This window comes from Hippopotamus amphibius, chromosome 11, assembly GCF_030028045.1.
Source record: "Hippopotamus amphibius kiboko isolate mHipAmp2 chromosome 11, mHipAmp2.hap2, whole genome shotgun sequence".
NCBI lineage: Eukaryota > Metazoa > Chordata > Mammalia > Artiodactyla > Hippopotamidae > Hippopotamus > Hippopotamus amphibius.
In genome coordinates, this window is record NC_080196.1 from 93,862,255 (window position 1) to 93,886,715 (window position 24,461).

The 24,461-nt window shown below is 36.4% G+C and overlaps 1 protein-coding gene across 1 annotated transcript in view; it reads left to right on the forward strand.

Moving 5' to 3' along the window:
• DCC (DCC netrin 1 receptor) overlaps positions 1-24,461 on the forward strand; it is a 798,936-nt gene that overhangs the window by 344,429 nt on the left and 430,046 nt on the right. The window lies entirely within an intron of this gene.

The following is a 24,461-nucleotide window of genomic DNA, read 5'->3' on the forward strand; positions in this document are numbered from 1 at the left end:
CATAATGAGCAGTTCTTGCCACTGGTCACGTGGTTATCCCATGGTGGGGCATTCTTACTCCAATAGGGTCCAATATATTGTCAGAATCCATTTTATAAATGGTGTGTAATTCTCTGCTGAAGGTGGCATGGCTTTGCAACAGAACTCTAAGGGTTTAGGTTGTGATTCTTCTATCAGGGTCTGCTATCATCTCTCCATAGAAATTTTTTTTTTCTACCACCAATGCCTCTAATACAACAGAGCCTACTAAGTTGTATAGCCTAAGTGGCAGAGCTACTTGCATCATGGCCTGGACCTGCTATAATGTCAGTTTTTACTCTGGACACCCTACTCAAAGATGACAGCCTTTCACATTACTGAGTAAATAGGTCAGAACAGAATGTGCTGCCTGCAGAACCCAATGCCTAAGAAGTATTGTGATTCTTTCTTAGTGTTTGGAGGTATCTGATATAATAACGTGTCCTTATTTATAGGACATGTCTTGCCATGCCCCAAATCACAGTGCCTTTAAAATCTTTATTAATGTTATGGGCCACTTTATAAGGTTTGTCTCTCAATGCTGGAGCATATGTGTTTTACCAAAGCCTTCCATATATTTGCCATTTCTTGCTGCACTTGTCCAGTGAACATGATGTCATTAAGATAATGGACAAGTGGATTACGCTGTAAAATATCTGGATGGTCCACGTCCCTTGGATTATGTTAAGACAGAACATGGGAGAATTAGCATAGCTCTGGGACTGAAATGAATAGTGATTTTTCATTCCTAGTGAATGAGAAAATGTTTTGGTGATCTTTTCTTGTAGGGGTAGAGAAGAACACATCATTATGGCTACATGTGACTGGCAGTCATTTTGCTCTCTTCATGCAAAAATATAGCATCTAGTATAGCAGATGCAATAGGAACTACCACTTAGTTAAGCTTGTGGTTGTCCCCTGTCATTTTCTAGTTTTGATCTGATTTTTGTAAGGGACCAGATTGGGGAATTAAATTAGAATATGATAGGATTTACGATTCTTTAGATAATTGAGAGTGATAGTAACCTTTGCCCTTTCCCCAAGATGTGATATGGTACAGTAATAAGTGGAATATAAAACATAAGTAGTGGAATATAAATATATGGTGGGATAAATATGTATAATATGTATATAAATAGTGGAATAAAATATGAGAAGTAGAATATAATTTTTGTACACAATATGGGTCCCAACTTTTAAAACAAACAAATCTATTTCTATATTTGCAATAAAACTCTATTATTTTTATTTTAGAAATCAAAATATATGGATGCAAAGAGTGCAAACAGCAAGCAATATACACTAAAGCAAGGGTTTTGGAAATGTGAGTGTGATTTTACCTTTATCTTCAGCCCCCAAAGAAGCTGCTTGGAATGTTCTCTACCACTTGGGACACTTAGAAGGTTTTAGGATATAAGACTTTTGTATTTTCAATCTAGTGAGAAACTTAGAAACGTAAGAAAATAAACACCGTTTTAATTTATGGAAAATAACATGCCAACAGAGCTAGCATCAATCCTATTTAGGGTAAGATTTATGTAAATACAGACAAAATGGAAAACACAGAGAGAATAACATTTTCTAGAACCTTCTTGTGTTAGGTACTGTGTGTTAAGCACTTTATATGCATCATTCCTTTCACTTCTACCATAATCCATTCTAGAATATATTACTGTTCTCATTTTGAATGTTAGAAGGTTGTGCCCCAAAGAGGACCATGCAATATAAAATAGCTACAAAGTGGTGAAGCTGGATTTGAAAACACTGTTGAATCTTTATTAGTGGGTACCATGCTGGGTTTGGGCTTTACAATCACATATTAATTGACTCCTCTCAAGAGTCCTATGGAGGAGGTAGAATTGTTTTCCCCTTATTCTGTGGGTGAGAAAACTGTGGCTCAGGGAAGGTAATTAACAGGCAGACAGCCATCTGACTTTTGCACTTACTTTCTCATCTACTCTGCCATAATGTGACTGTCCATCCACGTTCCCTCCACCACATGGAGCTTGGTCAGGTGAATGGGTGATGATTCAGATTTATTTGAATCTGGTCAGACTAGTTTGGGAATTATTGAAAGAGGAGAAAAGCTTGGAATTAATTAAAATTTCTAACATTCTGCCACCCAAATGATTTCTGTCCAGATTCCCACTGTGCTAGAGGTCATTACTAAGTGTGGGTCAGTTATAATATTGTCTTAAGAGTCTTAAAGGGAAACATCCCACAGTCCCTGCTCTTCAGGAATTCATACTTTAACCAGAAATACATTTGACGCAACTAATCTTACTTATCAAATACAATTGAGACAGAGTGACTTGTCATGGTGTTTTAATTTTTCAACGTTTATTAGACACCTCAAAAATGTGTGAAGACTCACATAACAAATGCAAATTAGAGATGGTACATGCCATTCAAAGAAAGTTCAATTGTTTATATTTATACTCCTTAAATTCTAATGCAGCTAGTGCTTGGTATATTGTTGTTGTTGTTGCTCTAACCCTATTTTTAGTTCCACTCATCACACAGAATGACAGGGCTTCTATTGTTTTGAAAATTTCTTTTGCTTATTGTTTTATTTTGTTCCCAGCTTTCTTCAGCTTTAAGTAAGAAGCTCCTGATTAAAAAGTAGGTTTAAAACTTTTTTTCTTCAGCTTGTCTACTCATGGGTCTTTAACCTATAGTGTAGTTCCACTAAATAACAATAGTTAGTTAATCAGCCTAAGTGACTAGTGTGTGCTGTGCACAGCCGTCTTTGTGTTGACAAATATCCACCAAGGATCTATAGATGACTTTAACTTTCCCTGACAATACTGACAAAATATATTTATTTATTTATTTATTTGATATCTGTTTGATATATTGTGAAACATAAGAAAATTCAGTTGAAATAAAAAATAACCCATCCTCAAAGTAAAGCATGCATCATTATAAAGCAAGGAAAATCAAGTAAAGTCAGTTTTCCATATTTTCTGTTATTTTTCAGTGTCGGTTCCTATTTAAATAAAGATCTACCTGATAATCAGACAAAATATTCTTTAGTTCTGAAAGATGTGGACTGAGTGTATGTATATGAACATGTACAAAAATGGAATAGAGTATTTTGAATAGAAAAGAATGATTCTTTCTCTAAATGAATTTCTCCTAACAATATGGCACTTATTTGGGAGAAGAAATAAATAAAAATACTATGTAGCATACTTTATACCCTTCTCTTGCCTTGTCTTCTTGATCTCATAAATAGAAAGAGGCAAGAGATAACAGAATTGGTGGCCCAGACATAAGCCTTTGGATCTCATAAATTTCATATCCAATTTCTGACAGACTACCTGCTTTCTTTTCATATGTGAGCCTTACTTCCCATTATTTAATATGAGCCTGTGAGCCCAGTTCTGATCAGATATTTTAGGTCTTTAACACGCTTGCCTAGAAAGGATAATGTGACCCTTGGGGAAATTCAGCTGAATGAAGTGGTAAATACCTTTTGCTTTTTATATCAGGAACAATAACAACAACAATAAAACCTCATACCAAGTAGATAATTTCTGGCACATAAAACATTATCCTAAAATAAGTTATTCCTATTTGCTGAATGCAGATGCTAAGTGGTTGCTCAAGCATCTAGTCTAATAGGGAACTTTGGAGTAGAACAAATCATTACCACGAGTCCCAGGAGTATGTATGTACAAGATGCAGGTCTAGCACAATGAGGAGCTTAAGCAACCCTTCTATGGAATCAGAGGAACTCATCTCTGAGGATGTGACATCTAAGCTAAGATGGACGTTGAAGTAGGAATATGATTTTTGCCGAGCTGTCCAGAAGGGCAGAGAAATGGCTAGTAAAAAACATGTTACACCCAAAGCTTAGAGAAATAACACAGAAGCAGTAATATATATTCAGAGAAGTATGTGTGGTTCAGTAAGATAGGAGAGATATGCAGGGGCTGAATCACAGTCTATCTTTTAGAATAGACAACGAAAAATGGACTTTTTGTGTAGGCTACGTGTGGGATATTGGGAGCTGGGATATAAAAAAGATAGGCATGCTCCTATTGGTGTTTTTATGAGATAACTCTGGAAGCAGTGTGGTCAATAGCTGGTTAACAGTGGCAGGAATCAGCACTGGAAATAGAAAAACTAATTGGGAAGGTACATCGGCCATTGGCTAGGCAAGAGAGAATAAGGCCATCTAACACAAGAGTACAAAAAAAGTGAGCAGATATATTAGAAGGTCTTCAAAACGTGATTACTATGAATATGTATGGATGCCTTAGAGATCTGGGATGATTCCTAGATTCTTGATTTAACTGTATAGATTGTAAAACGATTACTTACTAAAAGTGGAAGACCAAGAAGAGTGATTTAGTGCATTTAGACAGAAAGAATCTGGATTGTGATGTCATTGACGGCTCCTGTCTTTGCACTTGCAACACCTGCTGAAAGGCCTAACAAGGGCAGACTCTCAGTTACTCATTAGAAGGCCTGAAAGTAAGTTCTTTGTTTTACTGCTGAAGTGACAGTGCCAGCTATGAACTATGATATAGTAAAAGATGGAGCAAAGGAGGTAAATGTTTAAAAAGATCTCAAAGCATATAATTGAAAAATTTATAATCAAAACATGCAAAATTAATAATAGTCTGACTGAAGAGAAATGTTCTGCTGTATTTGAGGACTTGGAACAGAAGGAAAGATGAATGCAAAATGTTTTGTGATATCCCCAGAGGGAAATAGTTATGATCTGAACTGAGTGGCGACTCAGCTCATGGAGAGAAAGATAAGTTCAAAGACTACTGGGGAAGAGGAAAATGGTTAGCAGTTTGCATTTGAATTGAAAAAGAGCTTTTGATGCTGACTGGGAATCCTGTAAGTGACTGGCATTGTTGATGGTCATGAAAAGCTTAAGGAAGAGTAAGATGAGGCCTCATTATGCACCTAAGTTCCTTGATAGGCTATAAGTGAACCATTCTCTACTGATGAGAGGATTCCTCCTTGCTGGACATTTTTTTCTTTTTACCCAGCTCTGAGGAAGGGGACCCGTTGTACTGCCATCTTGGAAGGAGTTAAAGAGTTATGCATTAACATAAGATAACCACTGAGAACATACTGTCACAGCCAGGACCAGAATATATTGATTTGATTAGCCCTTAACTATCAGAAGGATAAAAATGATTACTTCTTTTTCTTCTCTCTCCTCTTTGTCTGTCCTTCTGTCTGTGGCAGACACAGATTAGAACCGAGAAATAAATTACAAGTGGAAGAACTAACTTTGGTTCTTCGCCACCTGGAAATATTCCATTTAATTTACCCTGACTATCCTTGTTAGAGTGTTAAATATAGACTAAAGAGTTTAATATGGATTTATGTAGTGAGTTCACAAATTGATTTCTCAGAGTACGCTTGCTTTAGGAAATAAACATCTGCTTACTATGGCTTGGATGCCCTACCTGTATATTTTGAAATGATGAATGGATTTTCTTTAAAAATGATAAGGATTCTAATCATTTTATCATCCCAATATTTAAAAAGCTTAGAATCCAAAACAAAACAAAACAAAACAATGATTTAGAAGCTCCAGCTATCTCCTAGGGGAAGCAATCTTTATAGGGTAACAATGCTAATATCTTATCTCTGAGTGACAGGATTAAACAAAAAAGACTTTCACCCTGTCTCTGTGAAACCATCTACTTTTTCTTTTCCCTTGTTGAAGAAAGTCATATATACCTTATTTAAACATTAATTATTTAGCCTGAACTGTGTGCAGCTCATTTGTAAAATAAAATTCCTTGCAAGTTTGAAGATGAATCCAGAGGGGTGCCTCTCTTAGCCAGGCCCCCACCTTGCCTATCTCGGGTGGCCAAATTTGATGTAATTGTAATTGGTGATGGGGTGGCGATGACAGTGTAGGCCAATCATTCTAGACATGGCTACTAAGATTTGTAATTATAATGTCCTTCATTCACATTTAAATTCAGCAGGGTCTTCACATTACTATTCTTTCTCTTGAAACATGGAAATTTGGGTGAGGGGGTTGGGGATGGTTAAGAGGCAGGGTTTTACCTTCTTGAAATCTATACTCTTTCACAGTCTATCCCATTTCTCTAAGGCACCGTAGACAGGGGAGGCCAGCTATCGAGAATGGTAATTTACAATCTTAATCTAAAATCTGTCCTTGTCAAAGGAGAACATGTTGGTCCCCACGCAGCAGTAATGGGAATTTTATTTCAGCATAAGGTTCAGTAGGGGCTTTCAATTGTATTCTTTAAATTATCCTGTCCTTATCAATTTATGCAATGTACAAGTCTTGTGGGTCTTCAACCTCGTTCTACTTTTAAAATAGAAAGCGCTAAATGTAGTAAACAGTGTAATCCACATCTGAAAATGTAAACTAACCTCATAAACTGATCGCAAACATAATTGTTATATAGTTATGATGGAATCTAGCTTTATTAGTAATCATTTCTCTTGGTGATTAAAATTTAACTCTCCAAAGTGACCTTTTTTCCCAGACTTGTCTTTCTTTCACTATAACCATGTTATATTCTAAAATTACTTCCTGTAATTTTCACTTTCATATACAATAGAGTTTTGCCTACTGTGACTGTTGAAAAGAATCATAGTTGAGGAATATATTATTTTAGGGTAAAAGTTGGATCAGGTAGACAAGAATTAAAATGTGTACATAAAGTCTTTATTTTTGTTCACTAACGAATCACGAAGCAGCATGTGAAATAAAGGCAGTATCAAAGATATATTAGTAATAATGGATATTTTGTTTTAACTCTACTTATTAGCCCTGTTTGCTGGAAACCTTTAAAGATGTCTTGCCCTCATAGATTCCAGGTGACGTGTATACAATATTTTGCTTCAGAAAACACATATCCTAACTCTATTTTCCTTTGTTTTCTGGTCTGGGATTAACTTAACTACCAAATCTGGCTTCTGTGTCCTGCCTCACTGAGTCTCTACTCTCTTGTCCCAAGTTTATCCTATTTACATCTGTTCTAGCAGACCCCTCAATTATATACCTCACTGGCTTCTACATCTACCTACTCCTGTAACACTGGTCCATTTTTTTCTTTCATAACAGATTCTACTAGGGACCAATTCTAAGATATTTTTTTTCACTTTGACTTTTTCTTCCAATAACCTTCCCAAGGCATATTTGATTAAAAAAACAAACAAACAGCTATCATCATCTTCTCCTCCTCCTCCTCATCACAACATTTATTTTTCTCTGCTGTTTTTAACACGGTATTTTGTCCCCAAACCTCAGTTCCTTTGTGTTTTCCAATTATCCCAAATAAGAGTGACAATTTGTGTGCTAGAGATGACATATTGATAACTGTGGATGAGATATACATGTAAAATTCTATATATTGTTACTGCAAGAAATGCCAGATATCCACATTGACTTGGAGAAGACTTGATTTCTAATATGTGAAACTCATGATGCCTGAAGAGTGGCACAGTTATGGTTTGGCCGGTTAGCGACATGAAGGCAAACTGACAATATTAAAAGTTTGCACTGTATGTTGGGTCAGTTTCTCCTAAAACGTACAATGCTGTCAACATATACTAGGACCTAAGGAATTTTTAAGACCACTTTTTGTTGACTATTTCTTAGATTCATCCAAAGAACACTTTGCATTCTGAAAATATTACCCACTAAAGTGTCATATCCATAACTAGTAAGATTCCTTACACAGTTTTTAGAATGACTATATTTTACCTTTCTTTGCTATTCAAAATAAATTTCAAGACAGGAAGATACCAAGAGTTTATGATGATATGCTGCTATTTAGAGAGAATCTGTGGAAAACCTAGCTCTTTGTTCACATATGCATAGAAACACGATCAAAATTTTGGTGTAGTCTTGTCAACAATCAAATTCCCCTACTATGTTTCCAGGTGTTTGAGGCTTTCAGGAGAAAATGACCAGCTATAGTGATGGCAGAAAAAATTGTTGTTTACAGTGTGTTTCAATGGCTGAGGCATCTGAATTTCAAAGAGTGAACATGGGTGTGATGAATTTTTACTGTGTCATTTCAATCACCCTGGTACATTTCTCTAGATTGCCTTCTCTGCATGGTTCTACGTAGTGTGGGCCAAAAGAGAAATTTTATATGAGATCTATATTTTTTGGCAAATAGATAGAAAAGAGAAGCCATACTTCTTTATGTTCTGAGGTTGTTGCAGGGCACAAGATACGGCTCATCTGCTGCCACACCTGTTGCAAGTAGCAAGGTAGCATCCTGGCCAGCAGCAGCTCCAAGTCCTGCCATATATGCTGCTTCAGCTTCTCTACCTCCTGGGCTAGGTGTGTGTTCAGGGCTGTGCTGGAGATGATGAGAGCCTGACATGGATTCCAGTCTGTCCTCATGGGTTCCATCTAAGCTTTGCAGATTTCCTCTGGTCCTTGCTTTCCCCAGTTCACAGCCTTCTTCCCCTCCCAACTCGCTGCCCTGATGACTTCAGTCTCAATGACCATATTCAGAAACAACAGCCTTATGTACACTGTGTAACCAGCCCTGACAGCAGTGTAATATTCAACCCTAAAATAAATTCTGCCCCCTCCATAAACCCCCACCCTGACTCTCATGCTCTGATCAAACTCTGATTGATACGGTGGAGAAATGGCAGCAATAATAAAAGTGGCCAAGAATTTTGGGAAATGGAGGAAGGATTACTGAAGAGAGAGGCCCTTAAATGATTTGGCCAAATTCTAAGACATACCATAACAATATTTACTTTTTTTTTTTTCATTAAAACGCTTTTAAAATTCTCCTCATCTACTAAAGTTATAAGCTCTAGAATGTGAGTCTGCATATACAAGGGTCCCAGAAGGAAATGTGCAGCATACTTAATTCAAGAAAGGCTTAATAAAGAAACTGTTAACAAAAGTGTTGGCATAAGGTACAAGAAAACTCAAAAGATAGTGCAGTAGTGAGAGGCTATTAACAGTGGAGCTGTCATCGTCCCTTGGCTCAAAGGGGGAACTTGGTAAAGCAATTGCCAGAATTGGAAGAACAGAGGACCTTACAAAGAGGGGTACTTTGAAAAAGGTTGTAACTTGCATTGGAGGGGAACAGCTGGCTTAAGACAAATCTGCATGGAGACAGGTAGGAATAAAAACCTCAGATTCACACTCATTCCTCATTCAGATTCCTGTCAGTGCTCAACAGTGGGTGTACTCAAGAAAAGCCAAAGGTCAGACAGAGAGAGACAAATATCATGACATCACTCATATGTGGAATCTAATTTCAAAAAATGATATAAATGAACTTATTTATGAGACAGAAACAGACTTACAGATTTCGAAAGCAAGCTTATGGTTACCAAAGGGGTAACATGGTGGGGAAGGATAAATCAGGAGCTTGTGATTAACATATACACATGACTATATATAAAATAGATAACCAACAAGGACCTACTGTATAGCACAGGGAACTCTACTCAATGTTCTGTAATAACCTATATGGGAAAAGGATCTGAAAAAGAGTGGATATATATATATGTATAACTGAATCACTTTGCTGTACACCTGAAACTAGCACAACATTGTAAATCAACTATACTCCAATAAAACAAGACAAAACAAAAAACCCCAAACAAAACAAAAAGCCAAAAGCCAAGGGAGCCTTTTGACATACCAGAGATATTTGAGAAGTCAGCCACTCAGAGATGAGATGGAGATGGTGTCAAGTGTGTCTGTGTGAAAACAAAACACATCCAGCACAGAATCTTGACCAATTTTTCACAAGCTTTTTCTTTTTATTCAAGAAGATTTGAGAAAGGAAGAGTAAGCAAGAAGTCACAGATGCACAGGGTAAATACTCACTCTATGCACGGAATAGTGCCCCCCCTCAAAGGTGTCCACATCTCAATCCTTAGATCCTCTGAATATATTATGTTTCCTTGCAAAGGAGAATTAATGTAGCAGATGAAATTAAGACTGATACTCAATTGATTTTAACATGCAGGGATGATTCTGGATTATCCTAGTGAGCCCAATATAATCACAAGAATTCTCAAGAGTGGAAGAGGGAGACAAAGGAAGAGGTCAGAGCAGTGTAATGTGAGAAGGATATGACTTGTAATCCCTGATTTTGAAGATGAAGGATAGTCCCACAAGCCAAGGAATGTGGATGGACAGACTCTACAAACTGGATTCCTTTTTAGAGCTTCCAGAAAGGAATACAGCCCTGCCAACACCTTGATTATAATGCACTTAGAGCCTTCTTAACTTTCTCAGCTCCAAAACTAGAAAATAACAAATATGTGTTGTTTTATGCCACTAAATTTGTGGTGATTTGCTACAGCAATAACAGGACACACATACATTTGCATGCAAGTTTCTTCAATTTTTGTCTCTGTGTTCTGATCACCTTGGTTAATTCTTATAGAAGTTGTACACCACTGAGCAGTGATTTTATATTAATGTTTAGGACTATCACTGCCAAGGAATTCTGTCTTAATATTCCACAAGAAGAGTTATGGAATTATGAAAACAGGGAATCCCTTTGTGGTTTTTCATCTAATCAGGAAGGGAATTCCTGCCAACCTGTTTAAAACCTCCCCCATCATCCTGGTACTCAAAGAAAATCCAGTCTTTGGAACAGGAGGAAAAGAAACAGATCAGGAAGCCACAGGGTAGGAAAATGAGATTTTGTGTTCAGTAGCTTTTCCTGGAATTAATAAGTGAAGGCCAAGGATTACAGTAAAGATATGAAGCAAGAATTTAGTACCAACTAGGCTATATAGAAGAAGAAAAATGTGTGCAAGAACACCACTTCAAATTAAACCTAGACAGAGATTTGTTTTTTCCAAAATAATTGAGTCCTCATAAATTCCTTAGAAATGGGTCCTTTTAGAACCCAGTCCTCATTCTTAGGATTGTTATATGTAAGAAACTGGAGTAAACAATGCCACATTCTCATTATGATTTGTAGGTTAAATAAACTCCCCAAATCAATTAGTCATCTTAAATTTCAATCTTAAAGACACTACAGGGTGTCGTTATAATGGGTTTCCTGGATAGTTTAAACCCAACCTAATAAACATAATCAATTCTGGTCTCAGGAGTAGAGAAACCATTAAAAATTTCCTCTTAGAACTTTCTGTATCACCAGGCTATCTTCTACTTGATTTTACTTTTATTCCTTTTAAATAAAATAGAAATATCAAGCTAACATTTCAGATGGAAAGGTGGAAGAATCACTGCAGCTCCCTCTAAAACCACACAGTTCTGATGCTGGTTCTTAAGTTTAGACAGTACAGAGTAATTCATTTCTACATGTTTGTCAAAACGGTCCTTCACTAAAAAGTAATCTCTCTTGTGGACTTAATAGTAATGAATAATATGAAATGACAAAAAAATCAGTCAATCAAGCAGGATAAAGTGAGCACTTTAATTTTTATACGAAGTCCATCTCTGCCACCCTAATTTCTAGTGGCATGTTTTCTGACATCATTTCTACCCAGCATTTCTTAACAGTGATGCCATTATAATTTCCAGTGCTGATCTATTATTTTGCATTATATTTAAAATGGTTTCTCATGAACACTGTTAATGATCATAAAGCTCTTATTTTGAATATTAAGAAAGATTAGCCAGCAATGAACAGTAATTCAACACTGGATAAGTTTGTGATGCTTGATAATATGAATATGCTCTAACAAGGAACTCTATCCAGTTGTATATTATTTATAATAAATGTGACCAAACATTCCTCAAAGTAATGTGACTTAGTCATTAGTTTTATAAAGCAATGCCATGCTTGTGTTCATGTATTTTTAAATAATTATTTCCTTCTTCATATATCTGCTGTTCTTCTCTATCTTATTTTCCTTGGAAAAGGAGAGAGAACAATCTTTGAGATGTGACAGGATAGAACATCAAAAATATCATTTTTGGTACCTTCCCCTTCTACAATGAGCTAGGGCCTGTTTACACCCAGATCTGTACCTGGTTTTCATGGCCCAGAGGCAGCTCTGATTTTTAGGTCTCTTCTTCCATTAAAAAAAAATTAAGAATTATATTTTATAATTACACTGGCATGAAGACTAATATAATCCAGGTTGGATTGTATTGATTGTTTTCCTGCTAAATAAAAAAAGAAAACAAAAATTAAAACATGTTCCTGGGCCCCTAACACTCCTGTGGTTCCTGGGCACTGTGCTTCCTGTGCCCCATGGTTGTCAGGCCTGTGACAGCCAGTGGTTACACTTTCAGTAAACTTAGCCTAACTTTCTAAGTGCTTTGAAGTCTCTTGATGAGTAAGACAGCTAATCAATTGTTTCATATAGTTTAATAAATCATTTTTACTTTAAAATCACTTTTATGTCATAGGTATATTCTGTGAGGTTGTGCCAATTAATTTTTTAATCAATGAAATGATTTGTTTTCATTAACTTTTGTTATTACCACAAAGGAATTGAATCTTATTTCATATCAATTTCCAATTCAAATAGCATCTCACATTTAAGGTTTGAGAATCTTTGTCTTCTAATTTCTTATCACTCCCCTTCTTCTGTTTGCATGCTCTTCTGTCCTAGAGCTCGTGTTTTGACACATATACTCATGTTTATGAAGGGTGTTAAAAATTTAGGGAAATCTTTTTTTTTTTTTAACAAAAGAGATTATCCGTAACTTACCTGTGATGTCACTTGGAATACTGACATGTCTGTTTTGGGGTTTTTGTTTGTTTGTTTGTTTTCCTTAAAGTAAGGGATATGAGAAAATATTCTTAATAGCAAACATGTATCTTTAGAGGCAAATAGTTACCTACATTAAGTAACAAATAGAACTCTAAATACCAATTCATGAGACTAGTGCATGCTCTTTCTTTTTTTTTTTTTTTAAATTGGAGTATAGTTGCTTTACAATATTGTGTTAGCTTATACTGTACAGCAAAGTGAATCAGCTGTACGTATACATATATCCCCTCTTTTTTGGATTTCCTTCCCATTTGGGTCGCCACAGAGCACTGAGTAGAGTTCTCTGTGCTATACAGTAGGTTCTCATTAGTTATCTATTTTATATATAGTATCAATAGTGTACATATGTCAATCCCAATGCTCTTACTGATAGTTAAAAATATCCTAGCAGGATGCTAGAGTTTGCCTCAATGCTCTGTGCTATGCAGAAAAGTACACTAGAGCTGGTGCTTTGAAGGGTGCTTTAACAAATGTGTAGTATTTCCTGATCCTAAGACTGTCCTAACCAGTTCAACCAAGTTACTAAATAAGCTTAGTAATTTTTCATAGTTTATCTAGAATCTCTTAGAGTTTAGGCAAATTTTAGAATAAACCGTGGTGGCATGCTCTACAGTTAATATACAGCCTTGCCCTGTGGACCACGTGTGTCTGGGGGCCATCATGCTCACAGCACTTACGGCAGCCGTGTCATAATGGAATGTCAGGAGTCAGTACATGATTCCAACATCAGCTCCACATCCTGAAGCAGTATTTCATTCCTCCCGGGAGTCAATCTCAGCAGGAGTTGAGCCCCAAATGTCTACAGCATGTGAATATAAGAGAGACGGGCTCTCTTAGCATGTACATTTTAAGTTGGAAAATGTAAATCAAAGACTTTCAATAAATTTGATGTTCAATGTAGTTAGAACTCATATAGCCAGTATAGATCCAAGAAGCTTCAGTTAGCTTTTCATCTCTCCAAAATAATGAAAGAATTGTGATATCCAAGAGAATAACATTTAAAAATAATTACTGTGGGCTTTCTACAACAATAACAAAAATCTTCTTTATTCTTTGATAGGAAGGTAGGTAGATAGGGAGATAGATGAGAGCAAAAGCTAGAGAGAGTCTTTAAAATTTAGTGAATTCTAAATACCACTAACAAAACTCTATGGGACTGAAGTATTTGCTGATTTCTCTGTTTAGTCTGAGGTCATTAAAAACTTTGAGAACTATCTTTAATTACTGTGAAAAAATTTAAAATTCTAGGAGGCTTTCTACAGTGGTAGTTGCTATAGAATAACATTTTCATTATTCATAGACTCATTATGCTTTTGATCAAAGTGACTTCTTAAACTTCAAAATTTAGAGAAGATGTTAGTGTTAATCTTAACAACTAGAGTACATTTATAAAGGTTTTAAAACATTACTTATCATCAGAATACCTGATGGGTTTATGAAAACCTTAATATGCCCAGGAAGCTATGTTTTTAACAAGCAATGCAAGTAATTCTTAAATTCAAATAATTTTTAGAACCAATGCCTTAAGCAAGTGAATTTTCTCCTCTTAATTTTTTTCTCCCCGACTCAGAGTTGCAAATGCATAATAAATTATTAGAGGAATTAGCAATTAGTCCATGATTAGAAAATGGACACTATAAACCAAACACAACATCATACATTTACTATATCATTAAGAATGTTTTATTATAACTTATAAATCTGTAGATGTGTTTTACTTTATTGCAACAATCCATTTTAGGAATTATAATCTCCTATGTAGATAGTTTGACAGCGTAAGGAAAAAACTGAGTCTGTAAGTGCTCTATAAATGTGTGAAGCTCAAGCTGATTTAACTTCTGTAAAACCCTTTTAGATGTGGCATTAACTGATATTATTTGGATGGATTATATTTCAAATATCTGTTTTACTTATTAGTCTACTTGTCTATCTCTTTCTGAGGTAAGGGGACTTTATTTTTCTTTTATGTATCCATTTCAGTACCCATCACAGAATCTGATATATCATATAGATCCTGGACAACTTGTTGAGGAAATGAATTACTACTCAATTGTGTCTAAATATACACACACACACACACAATCCAGGGAATTTTAATGCTAGCAACTGAATCACATGGATAGTCTCAAAGATGCATTCGATCTCCAATATGAACAGCTCCATTACTATTAAATATCCATGCTTAACATTACTATAGTATTATATTATGTATTACTATGTTATGTTACTATTATTAACAGTAGCATTAAAATAAAATATTCTTATATCAATTTTGATGATAAAGCATTTTGAAGGAACTGTTACAATTGCATCACACATTGCTCTAAATAAAATCTCAGTATATAGTATTTGCCAACAAATATCAAAAGATTTTCAGCCCTGCAAATAATCATAGGAGGAAAAGACTAGGGTCTTCTGAGTAGACTCAGTTCAGTATTTTTGAGCTCATGACAAGTTTTGAAGTCTAACCTCAGGGAAGGAAGCTTTGGGCATGTTAACAGGATAGCTCAGCCAAATCCCATCTATCTGATCTTATTAGGATACCCTCAGGATTTAAGTTCTGACCTTCTATAATTATTGACACCTATTTAGTTTATCTTTTCATCCATAGCCAAGCCTAGTACAGCTGCTGTGGCACATGTAAATACATCACTGTTGCCAGCACAGACTGATTGGCATTCATGCTTGAGCGTCTTTTTTTTATTTTCTCCTTGGCTGCTGGGAGTAGCCTGAGCAGCACAGAAACTAAAGAGCTTCATCTATTAGGCATGACAGATTTGTATTCAGTGGTAAATGCCTGACCTTCCTCAACTCCCTCATCCATTCCCATCATCCTCTTGCCAGATGAAAGAGTCTGCTTAACTCCTGCTTCCTGGCTGTTTCCTTGGCAACGATAACTGAGTCAGTCTGAGAGAATCACTAATAGGAGGAGAATACCTTGGTAGTAGGATTAAGTGCCAAAATTAAAAAAATAATAATAGCAAAAAATAAAAAAAAAATCACCCATAGAATTATCAACAAGGAATGCTTAAAATTGAGATTTAAAAAAATACTCATCAGTGACATGCTTTCCTTATTCAACCCTTTCACTTTGCAGTAATACTTAGATTTTCCCATGGGATTCTAGCCTGAGAAGAGGGTATTTAAGCTTTTAGTATCCGTTTGAGTTATAGAATGAAAACTGGCTGATTTCATAATAAGGCTTGTATTGTTTTAGATGTTGAGTGAGTGAGTGGAAGGAGATGTGTATAGACTGTCCTGACTGGCAGGAAGAACTTTGTAATGAGATAAGTACTATTTATTTTTCTCCTTCCTCTTCTGAAGGTGATCAGACTTTTTAAGGCACTAGACCTGGAAGATCATAGACCTGCAGGTTTCATTTTCCTTTAGGAATCTGTCACTTTTAGCCCTGATTCTTACAATCTGAAAGATTCATCAGTATTCTCGCTTTGTATTATTTTTTGACAACACATCACAGGGTTGTCAGAAGTCTCAGAATCCCTGTGGAATTCTTAAATTTGCAGTGAAATTCATAGCATCAGCTGAAAACTAAACTCATAAATTGTTCAGTGAAACTTTGATGGAATTTTACAGAATAATTTCAGATAACTCTATGCCTCAATAAGAATGCATGCAGCTAAGAGATCTAGGGTAAAGGGATTCAGCACAGAGATCATAGGATATTTGGATAAATACTTATTCCAGACATCTCCAGTGGTTCCATAACTCTTTATTAGTTTTGCCTTGAACACAGAGAAATTTTAAATAACTTTTAAAAATTGAATTGTTCTAATCTTATTTTTCTGCTTATATTTAATATGTACTGAGGTTACTTAACATATGGATGTACTCAACTGGGTTTAATAAATAATACAGGATAGTAATAATATAATAACACTAACTTAGATAATCTCCTACTCTAGAATTCTGATTAAATGAAAGGTTAGCATTACTGATATTATGATTATGCATTTCTGTTAACTACAGATTCTGAGGGTGCAGTTAACTTCTATTATAAGAATCTTAATTAGAGTTGGCAACAGAATTTAACAAAGCTTATTTATCTGTTTTCCAATTTAAATAAAGCATAAGATACTTCTACTCATGTTTAATTCCCCTGATTAGAATGGACATTTTGCTTTGCAATCTTTCATAAAGGTTAAATATAAATATATTTCAATTTTCATTGCTGGTGCTCTTTTCATGAGACGTTATTCATAAAATAAAATCTGAAGGAAATGAGCAGTCTCTGTGTTATGTAAAAATGTAGTGATAACTGCTCACCCATTTTCTGGAAGACACAGAATTTGGTGATCTGTTTACCTCCCCATGGGTAACCTTTGTCCATCTCAGAGAAAGCAGCTGCCTTTGCTGATAGAATTGGTAGGGGCTTTCAGATGAGGTTTTTAAGTTGTTCTAAGAAAATCCTATTAGTTTCTTAGTGCTGCTGTAACACATGACCACAGAACAATAATAGGCTCAAGCCAATAGAAATGTATTATCTTACAGTTCTGAAGGTTAGAAGTTTAAAATCATTCTACTGGGCTAAAGTCAAGGTATTGGCAGGGTTGGTTCCCAATGGAACGTCTGAAGGAGGATCACTTTTGCTGCCTCTTATCAGTGTGTAGAGGCTGCCTGCATTCCCTGGCCCGTGGCCCCATCCTCTCATCACTTCAGATTCTTGCTTCTGTTGTCACTTCTCCTACTCTCGCCTCTGACCTCCTGCTTCTGCTCATAAGCATCCTTGTGATAGCATTAGGTTCACCCAGATAATCAGACTAATCTTCCCATCTCAAGATTCTTAATTTATTCACACCCACAAAGTCTATTTTACCATGTAAATTAGCATATTTATAATACCCAGGGATTAGGATATGGATACTTTATTTGGGGGACAGGAAGCCTTATTCAGCCTACCTCAAAGGCAAACAATTTAGTCTTCTAAAATATGTGCAGAGTAGACTCTCAACCAATATTTCTCAAATGAATACATGAGAAGGAATGCACAGAAATGTACAAGAAATCATATTATGAAAATGCACAAGAGTTGTGGTTGTATCAAAAGGAGAAGGGCAGCTTTCAAGTGAGTCAGGCAGGAGTAACCTCACAGTCTTATGGTCAGATGCCCAGTTGAGCATAACAGGGGCTAGAAAGTTGAGTTCCAATTTGCAATCATTTGGTATTTAAATTCTTATTAATGTTGTTATTTTTAGATCTTTTATATTGTTTTCATGGGAAACCCAAAATTAAAGGGTAGAGAAGATATAGGCTGTAAAATATGACAAAGCTATCAAAGGAAATATAATGAAGGGGCTATACTTTTTATTGGAGTTTATAGTCATGGTAGATTCTAGATGCTTTTTAAAAAAATAAATTTATTTATTTATTTATTGGCTGCATTGGGTCTTTGTTGCAGTGTGTGGGCTTTCTCTAGTTGTGGTGAGTGGGGGCTACTCTTCATTGCGGTGCGTGGGCTTTTCATTGCAGTGGCTTCTCTTGTTGTGGAGCACACGGGCTCTAGGCACGTGGGCTTCAGTAGTTGTGGCGCAGAGGCTCAATAGTTGTGGTTCACGGGCTCTAGAGTGCAGGCTCAGTAGTTGTGGTGCACAGGCTTAGTTGCTCCATGGCATGTGGGATCTTCCCGGACCAGGGATGGAACCTGTGTCCCCTGCAGTGGCAGGTGGATTCTTAACCACTGTGCCACCAGGAAGGCCCTATTCTAGATGGTTTTTAACTTTATTCCAGAAGATACCAATGGGAAGAGAGGGAGGCAGGACAGGAGGAAAGTAGGGATGAAGCAGAGAGCCCCAGCAATTGTTTAAAAATCAGCTTAGTTTATGATATGATAATTATTATTATGATTTTTGTCTGTGATATCATTACCATAATTACTGTGCTAAAAATATCTTAACTACTCTATAATAAAGTAAAATGTATTAATATTTAATGTGATGCCTTTTACACAAAATAAATTCTCAAAAGATTTACAAAGCCAAATAATGTAGTTGGAAACACATATCAAGGGAAAGAAAAAGGGGAAGGTAATAAATGATGAAGCACAAAATAAACAGGGCTTTTATGGCATTTGAAATGAGCTTTTATTGCATGATACTAAAAAATAAGTTGAAATAAGGAAAACCTAGTGCGACAAAGAGAGTTGTCATGTTAATTTGTCCATTCAATAATAAATTGCTTAATAGATGTAATTTTATATGCAAGAAAATAAAATAAAATAAAATAAAAAGAGGTTGATTAGCTAATGGAGACCATCTTTGGTTTAAATTTATGCATCTTCTATATTCAGTTTTTTCTATCTTAAGTACATTCAAAGATATGAAGTGAGCCACTTGTTGATAGATGAAGAAGTCACCTATCTATTTTTATTGTCTAGTCCTCATGGCCATCAACCTACCCACACTGCATCCTGCTGCAGTATATAAGTTCTTCTTGACTCATCTTGACCAACTATTAAGATGTTTCTTTAAAGAAAAATTGAGTGTCTACCTACTACCTGTATGGCATGTTGTCATATTTTTAAAAAAAGGAAAAGATCTACTTGCAAGGAGCTTAGACTTGAGTGAGAGACTTAGACAAATATATTAATAAATTAGAGAGAACAGATTTAAGTAAATGCACTAATTTCCACATGTCTTTTAAGGCGCCAAATATATCTAGTGTGTAATATGATGCTCTATTAGTCTGTTCGGTCTGCCATAACAGAATATTACAGGCTGAGTGCATTATAAACAACACAAGTTTATTTATAACAATCCTGGAGATTGGAAGTCCAAGGTCAGGGTGCTAGCATGGTCAAGAATGGCCATTTTCTGGGTTGCAGACTTCTGGTGTTTCCTTCATGTAGGGAAGGGGTGAGGGATCTCTTTGGGGAGTCTTTTATAAGGGCTCTACTCCCATTTATGAGATCTCAGCTCTTATGAACTAATCACTTCCCAAAGGCCTCATCTCCTAATATCATCACATCGGGCATTAGGTTTTCAACATGTGAATTTTAGGGGGATACAAACATTCAGACCATAATATATTGACATTCAAATTGTCCCATATTTGGCCAGTAGCAATCTTTCCAGCTGCTTACTGTATCCTTTTGACATATTCCAATTACATTATAACCTAGATCACTTTAAAATTACTTTAACACAAAACCCCAAATAATGCAGTGAAAAACTCACAAAGTCATGTAGAATTGCGTTTCAGTGCTGGCATTGTCACTTCCTAGCTGTGCCGCCTTAGCAAGTGAAACCTGAGTCTCCGTTTTCTAACCAGTAAAATAAGAATGAAGATTAATGAGAAAACCTATATGAGAAAACCTATATGAAGCATCTACCCCAGTGCTTAAAATAATAATAATAATAATAACAATAATAATAGTAATAATAGCTAATATTTATTGAACATTATATATATATTGTATGTGCATCCTTTATTTCTCTGAAAGAGATAGGAATTCAGTAACCTGTCCTTGGCCATACAAAGACAGGTTACTGAAGACGGTTTTAAATCCAGGAAAAGTAGCTTTAGAGCCATAACAAGAAGGTAATAAATGTGAATTCTGTTATTATTAAATGTTAGTTTTATTGTAATGACAGTGGAAATAAATGAGTTATCTTTATCTATGAAATACCAGAGGGTCTACCTAATTTCACTTAGAGGATAGAGGAATATGAGTTACTCTAGGTTAGGAGTCTTCATCCCTCCTCCTCCCCCACATGCTCTTAAGCATAAGATTAGAAGAGAGTAAGAGAGGTGTCCATGATTTAGGTGATTTAGCTGAGAATCAGGAGACAGGCATCATATTGATTTACATTTTCTAAAATCTCAGTTCTAACTAAATAAGAATGTTTGGCAATATCTTAGTTTCAAATGCCATACTGGCCACAGGGAAGAAGAAGAAAGGACAGAAAATCTTTTAGCTGTTGCAGTGGAGTCAGAGAAGAGAGAATGAGAGGGAAACAGAGGCAGGAGAGAAGAAAAGAAGGATGGTGGGTGCAGTGAGAGGGTGGAAGAGAGAGAATGAGAAGCAGCTTGTACAGAGAACACACTTGTCTCAGGGGTCAGATGCCTTGTGCTACCTGTGCCATCTCTTGACAAGACCTGAGCACTCAGATCAATTAGATTAAATAATCTAATTCCAATACTTAACTTCAAGAAGAGATTGCAAACAATGGCAGGGGAAATGGGGAGTGCCTGTTTTAAAGTACAGAGATGGCTACCATCCTTTTATCTCTGGCATTCTAAAACATTGACCACAGAGAGTGTTCTCAGGATTCACTTTTGATGTGGTGGATGTCAGTACTATCCTGGTGGTGGAGGAGATATAACCATTTATCCCATACCCTGTTCGCCATAATCCTGTTCCACACAATGAACGATTGTTTGTGCAGCTGCCTTATTGACTTTTTTTGACAACAGTATAATTTTGCATTACAGGTAAAATACAACAGAAACAAATTAAAGTAGGAACAGTTATAGTCTTGAAATTGTCTCAGCGGCATCTCCTTTCAGCTAGTCCAAACATCAGAGCCCAAGGTCAATTCTGAACACTAAGGATGGATGACATATCTGTCCTCTCCCTGGAGGTATGTTGGAGGGCCCACACACTTGTACATGCACTTGGCAGTGTGCTCCTTCACGATGCCAAAGGAAGCTGTGATGTCACAAAGTCAAGGAGATGAATAGAGACTGACTCAAAGAGCCAGTTATGTTAACTCTTGGGACTGAGCCATGAAATATTGCATGGAGCAAAATGAGAGGCATTAGAGAGCTGCTAAATCTATAGACCTTCTTGAGGCCTTTTAACAGTGATGCCAATTCACAATCTTATTAGGTCTGAAAAAATGGGCAAGGTGATCTTTACATAAAGAATTCTCTAGACTGCTAGTCACACACCAGGATACTGGGAACAATAAGTACACAGAGGTATTTGTTCAAAATATTTGATTTCCCGTATGGCTACTTAGCCGAGAAAATATAGAGGACAACTCACAGTTTACTGACATGTTTGTTGTCCTTTGTTCCACAGCCATCCTCCCAGGATGGGGATAAAATGTGGAGTCTTGATTCTAAGACACTTTTTGTTTTTACTAGAGATGCCGTCAGGGTCCTGGTGATTCCCTAGGACAGGAGGAAGTGCTTCCTGACCCGACCACTGGGCTGTTTTCTTTAGTGCTGACATTGATTTTTCTCCTCTTGGCGTGTAGAAGTCCCAGGTGCCCCACTGACCCATTACCTGAGCCTGCAATTACTCCAGGAGCAGGGAATGAAAAGGGCATATCTCCTGTGCTTTCAGGGAATGACAGATTCAGGGATTTAGGCAGGCCCTGCATTAAGGCAGATCTCTCAGGAGAGCTTAAAGACTCCCACACCTTGATTTGCACATTTTTGCATCAATAGAGGCCAGGTTCATCACTGAAGGCCACACAAATTGTAGAACTGGCCATGATTCTGAAACCACTTCATCATAAAGTCAGATCATAATGCTCTGATTGGAAACCCAGACAAAAAGTAGAATGATTGTGACTAGTCAGCTTCCCTTTTTTCAGAGTAATTCTATTTAGTGAGTTCTTTTCTACTTCATTAAAATATATATCTATATAAAGTTTATGATATCTTTTAAAGTGAGCTGGTTGTTCACAAGCCATTTTTAGGGACACAGTGATATTTTTAAAAGCATTTTTAAGCGATAGGAGTGATCATCCCATGTATTTTTATTCCTTAGAGCGTCTGAGATCTAGAAGATTTGGTAATTTTGTGAAATCCATTTGCAGACTCTAGAAGACTCTCTATACATCATATTAAAAGAACTCTGCCTAATTTTTAAAAGTGTGTGTGCTTCTAGCTTAATATTCAAGCTGTATTCTTGTGAGAGAGTGAGCTTTGCTCCCTAAAACAGTCTGCTTAGCTGATTTTTAAAGTTAATTATGGTGCAGTGAAATCTAAAGGTCAGATCGTGTCTATTTTCCTGGCTTATTCAATGCGATGGGCATATGGGCACCAGATAAATCCATTCACTGCTGACCTAACTAATAATTTTCGTGTACGCTCTAACCTGTTTCCTGTTTCAGGTTCGTAGACTATTTAGTCTGCTTTAGGGTCTTCAGACTGGATTAGGATAGTGTTCACCACCCGAGGATTCCATGAAGATCCCCTTAGGATGTCAAATCATAAACTATAAGGCTGCCTTCCTGTAATATGCTTCCAAGTTATCTACATATTTCCCAAATTGCCTGGATTATTTTGTTTTACCCTTACTACTCAAGGAGAAAATTAAATTTTGGAGAGAATTTTGAAAACCGTGTACTGCTTAGGTTAGTTACTTAGGGACGGTTTGCTCACGGTTTTGTAAATTACCTTTTTATTTATTCATTCATTCACTCATGTATTCATTCATTCAGCAATTTCTTAACTGAGTGATAATCTGGGCATGTCACCATGCTAAATTCTGTGAAATACAAGAGCACAAGAGACAGACAGCCTGCAATAAGTATGTGATCATAACCTGAGCTGGAAACGCAGACCAGGAGTCTACCAGTGAGAGATGGAACCAAGCTCCACACCCTCTACAGTCCGTGATAGCTGAAACTTGAAGGCGTTTGAAGGGATTCAGGAAAGAAGAGGGACCATGAGGGAATGGGAACTGAGATGTGATCTAAAGCAGTGTATTTGGTGTCTGTTTAGGGTGATTATCTTTTCTTTGAAATAAGCCACAATAGTCACATGTAATTAAAATAATATGAAACTAATAATGTGAAAATATGAAAATCTCTACGAAAATCTGAAGCCAACAGTTGTGGTAAAGTTCTATCCTCAAAACTGATCATACATCAGCTGTCCCCAAAATCACTTCTGGTGTGCTTTCATAGAATGAAAGGATTACCTGTCTTCTACATTAGAGAAATTATATCTCCTACTGCACCTTGAACAGTATTAAGAAGACAGTAGATTCTGACTAAATGCTTATTAAGTAGCTCATTTCCTCTGCCACAGTTCCAAATACTCTCAAATTGGTGTGAGTGTGTTGATTTATTTGCCTCCGTGTCAACTGGACCAACGCATGTGGGTTTAGAGGAATGATCTAGAAACACGGCTCGGACTAAGATGAGGAAAGTAAAGCTCTTGCCTGGTATGGAAAACTTAAAAGGACTCCAAAACACAGTAATCAAGGCAATGTTTTAATGCAATAATTTTTTAATCAAAATTAATGCAACAAAATCCATGACGATATCAAAATGTTAAGTAAAGACTGTTGGTTTTACCAATTTTTTTTTTGGCTTCAGGCTTCAATGTGGCTCAGCATGGTACCAATCTAGAAGAGTTATAGATCCAGAATAGGCACTTCTGTTCTGTAACAGCCATAGAACTTTAACTCTGGGTTACATCATTTCTCAGATTTTTTTTTTTAGACATGCCTACTTGACATTCTGGTGACCCTATAAAAGAGACCATGCATCACTAGAGCAATATTTCTACCAGTCTACATAGTATCTGAGTATAAGAAGTAGAAGTATCCTCGAAGGTCACATAGCAGTCCAGAGTTAGGAACTAATTAACAAGTGAGTGAAATGCAGTTTGTTCTAGAACCTTCTCTTTTGTCTCCCAGTCCACTGCTCATGCTATCTGGGGCCTGAGTATTTCAGAGGTAGAAGTAGGTTATTTATGAGAGCTCCTGTTTGTGAAATCTCCTAGGGATGTTCTATGAAAATTCAATTTAACCT